At 39.8% G+C, this 11,512-nt stretch overlaps 1 long non-coding RNA gene across 1 annotated transcript; it reads left to right on the plus strand.

Moving 5' to 3' along the window:
- The first annotated feature begins 270 nt into the window (after window positions 1-270).
- Window positions 271-3,546, plus strand: LOC122467914. Its single transcript, XR_006293101.1, has 4 exons — window positions 271-553; window positions 1,113-1,238; window positions 2,996-3,057; window positions 3,165-3,546. It is a non-coding gene; the product is annotated as an uncharacterized LOC122467914 (long non-coding RNA).
- Window positions 3,547-11,512: the final 7,966 nt, after the last annotated feature.

Consider the following 11,512-nt stretch of genomic DNA (forward strand, 5'->3'; position numbering starts at 1 on the left):
TATATGACACAATGGCAACTGCAGTTACACACATCTAGAGACAAAACAGATCAAATTAAATTGATAGAGTATTGGAAGAAATTGCCTCTCACGTCACTTTCAACATCAACACTCAGTGACTACAAACCACAGACATAAGTAGAACAGTAAGTAGGAAAGAACGTGCTAACAGAATCCTGACACCAAGATGCAGTCATTACGGTGCATCAAATAAGGTATTTACCATGGGAACAGCATAAACATTCTTTCAAAATTTGTTCATCCGTTCCATGTAAATTTACTGAGCACCTATGTCAGATCCTGAGCTAGGATCTAAGACCACAAAAATGGGTACCTTCAAAAAACCTCACAACCCAAAGGAAATTAGCAAAGAATTAAAATACAATGTCACCAAGGCTCTGAGAGTATAAAGACAGACATATCAAAAAGGTACTTCAATTGAGCTCAGGAAGGTTTTACAAGAGAGGTAACATTTAAGCTGAATCTCAAAGGACATTTGGGAACACTTCTGCACGTTTCAAGCAGAAGGAACCACAAGTGCAAAAGTACTGAGGTATGAAAGAGTGTGGAAAATATCCAGATATTAAGAATATGTTGGGGGTGCCATGCATTAGGATTTCAAGGAGAAAAGAGCAGAAATGAGGCAATACAAATGAACAGACAAAACATGAAGGCTGTGACCATGTGAAAGAGTGTCTTACTGGAATTACAGAACTGTTTAAGGCTTTAAATAAGGAAATAGGGTAGTCTTCCTTTATTCACTGGCAATTCTGCCCAAGACCCCCAGTGGATGCCTGAAACCCTGGATAGTACCAAACCCTACATATACTGTCTTTTTATACATATATACCTATGATGAAGTTGAATTTATAAACTAGGCACAGTAAGAGACTAACAACAGTAACTAATAAAACAACAATTAAAACAACATACTGTAATTAAAGTAATGTGGTCTCTCTCTCCCTCAAAACATCTTACTGTACTATACTCACCCTTCTTCTTGTAATGATGTGAGATGATAAAACACCTACATGATGAGATGAAGTGAGGGGGATGACGTAGGCGTCATGCTGTAGTGTTAGGCTACTAATGACTTCCTAAAAATTCACCAGGAAAATCATCTGCTTCCAGACAGTGACTGAGGAGAGTAACCGAAACAGCGAACAGCAAAATCGTGAAAGCAAAACCTTGGATGAGGGAGAACTACTGTAATGTGATCAGACTGACGTTTGACCAAGGTGAAGCTGTTGGCAGCATTTCACATTTCTGAAATAGCAGCAGCACATCAGCAGAAAGGATAAGAGTACAAGCTATGGAGCCAGGATGACTGAGTTCAAATTCCAGCTGTCACACAGCTGGAATATCAGCATAACTGAGTATTGTCCTACTTGTCTCTGTTTGTCCTGTACCACGGGGAGGACGTATGTTAACTCATTTATTTTTTTAAATTTTTTAATGTTTTTATTTATTTTTGAGAGAGAGAGCACAGCAGGGAGGTGCTGAGAGGGAGACCCAGAATCTGAAGGAGGCTCTAGGCTCTGAGCTGTCAGCACAGAGTCCAAGGAGGGGCTCGAATTCATGAACTGTGAGATCATGACCCGAGCCAAAGTCGGATGCTTAACTGAGACACCCAGTTGCCCCTGTATGTTAACTCATTTAAACCTCACAACAATCCTACAAAGTAGGTCGTAATATTGTCTCCATTTTCCAGATGGGGTCACTGAATCTCAGAGAAGAAACTTGACAACAGCCTTTGAAGCAAAATAACAATTAAGATGTCAAATCTTGGCTCTGTTATTTACTAGCTATTTAATAGCTCTGCTATTTACTGTGTTTCAGGCATGTTGGATATTAAGTGTCTGAGACACATACAGCCTAGTAAGCTGGTATATAAATTTATCACTGGTGCTTAGGGAAACTATCTGGAAATAGGGATTTAGGAAAATTGGTACCTAGTTGGTAATTGAACACATACTTATGAATGAAACAGTGTAGGAAAAATATTTTGAGAAGAAAAGCGGCAGGCCACAGGTAGAACTCCTAAAACCACCATCATTTAAATATGGGATGAGGGAGGCACCTGAGGGGCTCAGCCAGTTAGGCATCTGACTCGATTTCAACTCAGGTCATGATCTCATGGTTTGTGAGTTTGAGCTCCATGTCAGGCTCTGCACTAGCCCAAAGCCTGCTTGGAATTTTTCTTTCTCCCCTCTCTGCTCCTCCCCTGCAGGTGTTCTCTCTTTCTCAAAATAAATAAATTAGCTTAATCTATATGTATATATATATAATTTATATATATATATATATATATATATATATATATATATATATATATAATTATAGGAAGTGTACCTGTAGGAAGTATGACTCCATAAGATTCTGACTTCAACACCAAGGCTATGCTCATCACATCCACAGATCAGAAACAGTGCATGTTTTGGTACTTATGGGGGTTCACTATGCTCATGGTTATTCTCTGAGATTTAGCATTCCATACTTTTCTCTTCTCAGATCTTCCCCAATCACTGTAATTAGGCCTCCTTTCCTCCCCTGTAGAACCTAGTTATAAGCCTCAATTTCCATCACCCTTGGAGTAGCCTCCTAAAGTCCTGTGTGGAATTGCACTGAATTGCACTGTGTCAATCTGCTAAACTGGAGCCACCTTTCCAAGTATCCTCTTTCCTGTACGAGTTCTGGCTTGGAGTGGGGGGTGGGGAGGAATTTTTACAAAACCTGCAAGGTAGAAATTAATCACTAGCTGTTATTCTGACAGTCACTGTGGCAAGAGGTGGTGACAGACACAGAGCTGCCGACAAGTTCCAGCTTGTCCTTACTCTCCTCCACTCTGTCATGTCTTCTTTGTCCCTGACAGGTTGGCCTACAGGGACTGTGTTTACAGTGGCATAGCCTCCCACAGACAACCCCCACCCCCTGCCATTGACAAGCCTCCCTTCTGCAGCCCCATTTCAGTGATTGGATGTGCTTGGCTTCTCAGATTGACTGCCTCAAAACTTCATCCTGGCCCTTCACTTCTCCAGCCACTGACAACTGCATAAGGTCTGTTTGTATAATAAATCCCTTATCCCATACCTCATAAAGGTTCTGCTCCCTGACTGAATGAGGAACTAATATCTTCCATCCTCTTCCCTAATTCTGACCTCCAGTTTCCATGTTCTGCTAAAGAACAGCACAATTTCCACTGTGTCTTTGAAAGGCTAGAGACCATACAGACCTACAAGAAGAGCAACTACCAGAGCAGGAGCCCTGTTCTACAGGTTCTTCATGCCAATGGAATGAAGTTTCCAAATTATTAGTATTCTGTGTACAAGGTATCAATACCCTCTCTATGAGTTGAAAATATCCTACTTTCCTAATCCACCTTCTATAAGGCCAGCCAGCTATTTGTTATTGAGTCAGGCAATATCTAACCCTCAGGTGTATGTGATAATGTCTAAACCTCAAAGATAAGTAGTGTCTGTCCTTAAAGAGTTCAAACCATATAAGCAAGCAATTCTAAAACAATAAAACATGGTCCATGTAATACAGAATGTACAAAGTGCTATATTATTTCCTAAACATATGTCCGTAATGTTTTTTTCTTTAATACCGTTTCCACAGTCTTGGATGTCCTATTTTTCCATTTCACATCAAATTCATAAGTAGCTAACAAATATTTTGTTAAAATATGCTCAACATCATGGATAAAGGAATATAAACTTAAAGAATGAAGTGTGATGTTGTCTATCAAATAACATCCCAGCTAGTTGCGGGAGGGGCCAAGGTGGCAGAACAGCATGGAAGTTTTTTTGCGTCTCTCTTCCCTAAAATGCAGCCAGATCAACACTAAACCACCTTGCACACCTAGAAAACTGATCTGAGGATTAACACAACAATCTGCACAACCTGAACCATAGAATTCAGCAAGTACTCAGCACAAGGTGAACTGGGGGAGAGAGAATCCATGGAGGGCAGGAAGATGGTTTTGCTGGCAGAGACAGATTGGAGATTGACCAGGGGAGAGTATGGAAAAAACACCAGCCCCCCCAGAAGCAGCTGGAGAGAAAAAGGAACAGTAGAAACAGCCGTAGGGATTGAACAAAAAAGGGAGGAAGGAGAAAGGAGAGGATTTAAATTCCAGTAACACTCTATACACAGGGGAAGCACAGAGTCTGAAACTCCACAGCTCAATACCTGGCAGAGCTCTGGTGGGAAGGGCGAATCTCCGGGAGCAGAGCACAAGGTCCAAGAGCCACATGGGAGAGGTGGTTCCATGCTGGGAGGACATTTGTTAGAGGCAAATCAACAGATCCCAGAGAATGGCTACATTCACTGGTGTTGGAGCGAGGACGTTGAGGGTGAAGCCTGGTGCCACATGTGTGTTGATTTGCCATAATCCCTGAAATGCTGCTCCTTAACAATCCACGAACTTCTTCTCAGGCAGGCTGGCTCCCAGCTGCAGTCTCTAGGCATTGGAAGCAAAACAAACTAACAAATGTTCCTGGGGGTGGCCAGCACCCGGCCATTGCTCAGCGAGACCCTCCCCCAGAGGTTCAGAATGGGTCAAAGCCGCAGTCCCTCAGAAGTGAGGGGTTGGGAAACACAGCCCCATCTGAGATAAAACCCAGGAAGAAGGTGTTGCCTAGCAGCCTGACGGCTTGGTCACAGACAGTATAGAAACAGGGATCAGACAAAGCCAAAGACAAAGGAGAGATACTTGATTGCCAGTCAGGGAGAACACAGAGTCTGATACTAGAGACTGGGTAGTTGGGTGATGCCATTTTCACCCCTCGGGGAATAGGCACACAGCCCTACACGTGCCACAGCAATCCACCACAGTAAGCTAAGCAGTGTCACCTGGTGGAGAACAGAGCCATTACACTAAACCCCGCCCAACTGGGTTAACCTGGCACTTGAAGAACACCACAAGTCTCTCCACCTGCTTAGTTTACAGACTACAAAGCACTTCATAGTTTGACTTCTAAGGGAAACTAGATGTAATTTCAAACATATTCGATTCTGTTCGCTGGTCCATCTATTCAATTTTCTTTTCTTATTCTTGAATACAGAAAGAGTAAATTTATTTTTATTTTCCATTTTTATTAAAAAAACTTAATTTTTTTCTAATTTAATTTTTACTTCTTTGTAAATTTCTTATATTCTACTTTACTTCCATAATTTCATTTTATTCTATTTTATTGTATTTATTTTTTCAAATTTTCAAGCATTTTCCTTTTTTTTTCCTTTTTTTTCCTTTTCTTATCTTTTCTTTTTTTCTCTAATCAAATTTCTTTCAACAACCAGACCAAACTCACCTAGGATCTAGCATCATTTATTTGACTTTTTGTGCTGTATTTAATACTTTAATTTTTTTTTACTTTATTAATTCCTTTTTTCCTTACAAAATGAAATGAAGGAATTAACCCTAAAAGAAAGAACAGGAAGAAATGACAGCCAGGGACTTTATCAACATAGATACAAGCAAAATGTCTGAACCAGAATTTAGAATCATGATAATAAGCATACAAGCTGGGGTTGAACAGATTAGAATCCCTTTCTGTGGAGACAAAAGAAGTAAAAGCTAGTCAGGATGAAATAAAAAATGTTGAAACTGAGCTGCAATCTCAAATAGATGCCACCACGGCAAGAAAGGATGAGGAAGAGCAGATCATACAAAAAGAGGAAACACTTATGGAGAATAATGAAGCAGAAAAAAAGAGGGAAACCAAGGCAAAAGAGCCTGATTTAAGAATCAGAGAAATCAGTGACTCATTAAAAAGGAACATCAGAATCATAGGAGTCCCAAAAGATGAAGAGAGAGAAAAAGAGGTAGAAGGGTTATGTGAGCAAATCATAGTGGAAAACTTTCCTAACCTGGGGAAGGACACAGACATCAAAATCCAGGGAGCACAGAGGACTCCCATTAGATTCAACAAAAACCTACCATCAACAAGGCATATCGTAGTCAAATTCACAAAATAATCAGGCAAGGAGAGAATCATGAAAGCAGCAAAGGAAAGAAAGTCCTTAACCTACAAGGGAAGACAGATCAGGTTTGCAGCAGACCTATCCACAGAAACTTGGCAGGCCAGAAAGGAGTGGCAGGATATATTCAATGTGCTGAATCAGAAGAATATGCAGCCAAGAATTTTTTATCCAGCAAGACTGTCATTCAAAATAGAATGAGAGATAAAAAGTTTCCCAGACAAAAATTAAAGGAGTTTGTGACCAACCCAACCCTACAAGTAATTTTATGGAGGACTCTCTGAAGGGAGAAAAGATGAAAAAACAAACAAACAAAAAACACAAAAAGACCAAAAGCAGCAAAAACTAGAAAGAACCAGAGAACACCACCAGAAACTCCAGCTCTACAGGCAACATAATGGCAATAAATTCATATCTTTCAGTACTCACTCTAAATATCAAAGGACCAAATGCTCCAATCAAAAGACACAGGGTAACAGAATGGATAAGAAAACAAGATCCATCTATATGCTGTTTACAAGAGACCCTCTTTATTTTTTTAATGATTTATTTATTGATTTTCTTTTTTTAATGTTTATTTTTTTATTTTATTTTTTACTTTTAAAAATTTACATCCAAATTAGTTAACATATAGAGAGTGAAAGAATGATTTCAGGAGTAGATTCCTTAATGCCTCTTACCCATTTAGCCCATCCCCCCTCCCACAACCCCTCCAGCAATCCTCAGTTTGTTCTCCATATTGATGAGTCTCTTCTGCTTTGTCCCCCTCCCTGTTTTTATATTATTTTTGTTTCCCTTCCCTTATGTTCATCTGTTTTGTGTCTTAGCGTCCTCATATGAGTGAAGTCATATGATATTTGTCTTTCTCTGCCTGACTAATTTCACGTAGCATAATAACCTCCAGTTCCATCCATGTAGTTGCAAATGGCAAGATTTCATTCTTTTTGATTGCCAAGTAATACTCCATTGTCTATATATACCATGTCTTCTTTATCCATTCATCCATCAATGGATATTTGGGCTCTTTCCATACTTTGGCTGTTGTTGATAGTTCTGCTATAAACATGGGGGTGCATGTGTCCCTGTGAAAGAGCACACCTGTATCCCTTGGATACATGCCAATTGCTGGGCCATAGGGTAGTTCTATCTTTAGTTTTTTGAGGAACCTCCATACTGTTTTCCAGAGTGGCTGCACCAGCTTGCATTGCCACCAACAATGCAAAAGAGATCCTCTTTCTCCACATCCTCGTCAACATCTGTTGTTGCCTGAGTTGTTCATGTTAGACATTCTGACAGGTGTAAGGTGGTATCTCATTGTGGTTTTGATTTGTATTTCCCTGATGATGAGTGATGTGGAGCATTTTTTATGTGTCAGTTGGCCATCTGGATGTCTTCCTTGGAGAAGTGTCTATTCATGTCTTTTGCCCATTTCTTCACTGGATTATTTGTTTTTTGGGTGTTGAGTTTGATAAATTCTTTATAGATTTTGGATATTAACCCTTTATCTGCTATGTCATTTGCAAATATCTTCTCCCATTCTGTCAGTTCCCTTTTAGTTTTGCCAGTTGTTTCCTTTGCTGTGCAGAAGACTTCTATTGTGATGAGGTCCCAGTAGTTCATTTTTGCTTTTATTTCCCTTGCCTCCAGAGATGTGTTGAGTAAGAAGTTGCTATGGCCAAGATCAAAGAGGTTTTTTGCCTGCTTTCTCCTCGAGGATTATGATGGCTTCCTGTCTTACATTGAGGTATTTCATCCATTTTGAGTTTATTTTTGTGTATGGTGTAAGTAAGTGGTCCATGTTCATTCTTTGGCATGTCGCTGTCCAGTTTTCCCAGCACCACTTCCATTGGACATTCTTTCCTGCTTTGTCAAAGATGAGTTGGCCATATGTTTGTGGGTCCATTTCTGGGTTCTCTGTTCTGTTCCATTGATCTGAGTATTTGTTCTTGTGCCAGTACCATACTGTCTTGATGATTACAGCTTTCTAGTATAGCTTGAAGTCTGGGATTGTGATGCCTCCTGCTTTGGTTTTCTTTTCCAAGATTGCTTTGGCTATTTGGGGTCTTTTCTGGTTCCATACAAATTTCAGGATCATTTGTTCTAGTTCTGTGAAGAATGATGGTGTAATTTTGATAGGGATTGCATTGAATATGTAGATTGTTTTGGGTAGTATCGACATTTTAACAATATTTGTTCTTCCTTTCCAGGAGCCTGGAATCTTTTTCCATTTTTTTGTGTTTTCTTCAATTTCTTTCATAAGCTTTCTATAGAGACCCAGTTTAGACCTAAAGACACCTTCAGATTGAAAATAAGGGGATGGAGAACCATCTATCATGCTAATGGTCAACAAAAGAAAGCTGGAGTGGTCATACTTATATCAGACAATCTAGATTTTAAAATAAAGACTGTAACAAGAGATGAAGAAGGGCATCATATCATAATTAAGGGGTCTATCTACCACTAAGACCTAACAATTGTAAACATTTATGCTCCAAACGTGGAAGTACCCAAATATATAAATCATTAATCACCAACAAAGAAAGTCAGGGGCACCCGGGTGGCTCAGTCAGTTAAATGTCCAACTTCAGCTCAGGTCACGATCTCATGGTCTGTGAGTTCAAGCCCTACATGGGGCTCTGCGCTCACAGCTCAGAGCCTGGAGCCTGCTTAAATTCTGTGTCTCCCTCCCTCTCTGCCCTTCCCCCACTCACACTCTGTCTCTCTCTCCCTCTCAAAAATAAAACCATAAAAAAAGAAACTCATTGATAATAATACCAATATAGTAGAGGAATTCAAAACCCCACTTACAACAATGGACAGATCTAAGCATAAAATCAACAAAGAAACAACGGCTTTGAATGACACACTGGACCAGATGGACTTAACAGATATATTCAGAACATTTCATCCTAGAGCAGCAGAATACACATTCTTCTCAAGTGCACATGAACATTCTCCGAAAGAGATCACATACTGGGACACAAATCAGTTCTCAACAAGTAGAAAAATATTGAGATCACACCATACATATTGTCAGACCACAACACCATGAAACTCAAAATCAACCACAAGAAAAAAATTGAAAAGATAACAAATACTTGGAGACTAAATAACATCCTACTAAAGAATTAATGGGATAACTAAGAAGTTAGGAGGAAATTAAAAAGTACATGGAAGCCAATGAAAATGCTAACACTACACCCCAAAACCTCTGGGACACTGCAAAGGCAGTCATGAGAGGGAAATATATAGCAATCCAGGCCTTTCTAAAGAAAGCAGAAAGGTCTCAGATACACAACATAACCTTACACCTTAAAGAGCTGAAAAAGGAATAGCAAATAAAGCCCAAAACCAGCAGAAGACAGGAAATAATAAAGATTAGAGCAGAAATCAATGCTATCTAAACCAAAAAAAAAAAAAAAAAAAAAAAAACAAAAAAAAACAGAACAGATCAATCAAACCAGAAGCTGGTTCTTTGAAAGAATTAAAAAACTGATAAACTCCCAGCCAGTTTGATCAAAAAGAAAAAGGAAAGGATGCAAATAAGTAAACACATGAATGAAACAGTACAGATCACAACCAACACTGCAGAAATACAAACAACAAAGAGAATATTATGAGCAATTATACGCCAATAAAATGGGCAATCTGGAGAAATAGAAAAATTCCTAGAAACATATAAACTATGAAACCTGAAAAAGGAAGAAATAGAAAATTTGAACAGACCCATAACCAGTAAAGAAATCTAATTAGTAATCAAAAATCTCCCCAAAAAACAAGAGTCCAGGGCCAGATGGCTTTCCAAGGGAAATCTACCAAACATTTAAAGAAGAGTTAACACCTATTCTTTTGAAGCTGTTCCAAAAAAATAGAAATGGAAGAAAAACTTCTAAACTTTGGCTTCTATGAAGCCAGCATTACCTTGATTCCAAATCAGACAAAGACCCCACTAAAAAGGAGAACTACAGACCAATTTCCCTGATGAACATGGATGCAAAAATCCTCAATAAGATCCTAGCCAACTGGATCCAACATTACATTAAAAGAATGATTCACCACAACCAAGTGGGATTTATACCCGGGATGTAGGGCTGGTTCAATATTCGCAAAACAATCACTGTGATACATCACATCAATAAAAGAAAGGACAGGAACCACATGATCCACTCAATAGATTCAGAGAAACCATTTGACAAAATACAGCATCCTCTCTTGATAAACCCTCAAGAAAGTAGGGACAGAAGGATCATACCTCAAGATCATAAAAGCCATATATGAAAGACCCAAAGCTAATATCATCCTCAATAGGGGAAAACTGAGAGCTTTTCCCCTAAGGTCAGGAACACGACAGGGATGTACACTCTCACCACTGTTATTCAATATAGTATTGGAAGTCTTAACCTCAGCAATCGACAACAAAAAGGAATAAAAGACATACAAATTGGCCAGGAGGAAGTCAAACTTTCACTCTTCCAAAATGACATAATACACTACATGGAAAACCCAAAAGATTCCACCAAAACTCTGGTAGAGGTGATCCATGAATTCAGCAAAGTTGCAGGATATAAAATCAATGCACAGAAATTGGTTGCATTCCTATACACCAACAATGAAGCAACAGAAAGAGAAATCAAGGAATCAATCCCATTTACAACTGCACCAAGAATCATAAAATACCTAAGAACAAACATACCCAAAGAGGTGAAAAAAATCTATACACTGAAAACTATAGAAAGCTTATGAAAGAAATTAAAGAAGACAAAAAGAAATGGGAAAATATTCCATGTTCCTGGATTGGAAGAACAAATATTGTTAAAATGTCGATACTACCCAAAGCAATCTACGTATTCAATGCAATCCTTATCAAAATAACACCAGCATTCTCCACAGAGCTAGAACAAATAATCCTAAAATTTGTATTGAACCAGAAAAGACCCCGAATAGCTAAAGCAGTCTTGAAAAAGGAAACCAAAGCTGGAGGCATCACAGTTCCAGACTTTAAGATGTATTACAGGAGAGTTGGGGAAGATGGCGGTGTAGGAGGATGCTGGGCTCACCGCGTCCTGCGGATCACTTAGATTCCACCCACACCTGCCTAAATAACCCAGAAAACCACCAGAAGACTAGCAGAACAGATTCTCCAGAGCCAAGCATAGACGAGACGCCCAAAGAGGAGGGTAGGAAGGGCGGAGAGGCAGTGCACTACATGGACTGGCGGGAGGGAGCCAGGACAGAGGGGCAGCCCACTGGCAAAGCAGAGCACCCAAGTCTGGCTTGCAAAAGCAGAGGGGCCGGATGGAGTGTGTTCTGACAGTAAGCAGGACTTAACATCTGGAAGGTTATAAGTTAACAGCTCTGCTCGGAAAGTGGGCGGGCTGGAGGATAACGGGAGGGAGAGTTGTTGAGCCCCGGACTACAGAGCGCAGCTTGTTGGGGAACAAAGGCACTCGCCAGCGCCATCTCCCTCGCCCATCCCCCAGCCAAAATCCCAAAGGGAACCAGTTCTTGTTGGGGAACTTGCTTGCACCAC

Source organism: Prionailurus bengalensis, chromosome B3, assembly GCF_016509475.1.
Source record: "Prionailurus bengalensis isolate Pbe53 chromosome B3, Fcat_Pben_1.1_paternal_pri, whole genome shotgun sequence".
NCBI lineage: Eukaryota > Metazoa > Chordata > Mammalia > Carnivora > Felidae > Prionailurus > Prionailurus bengalensis.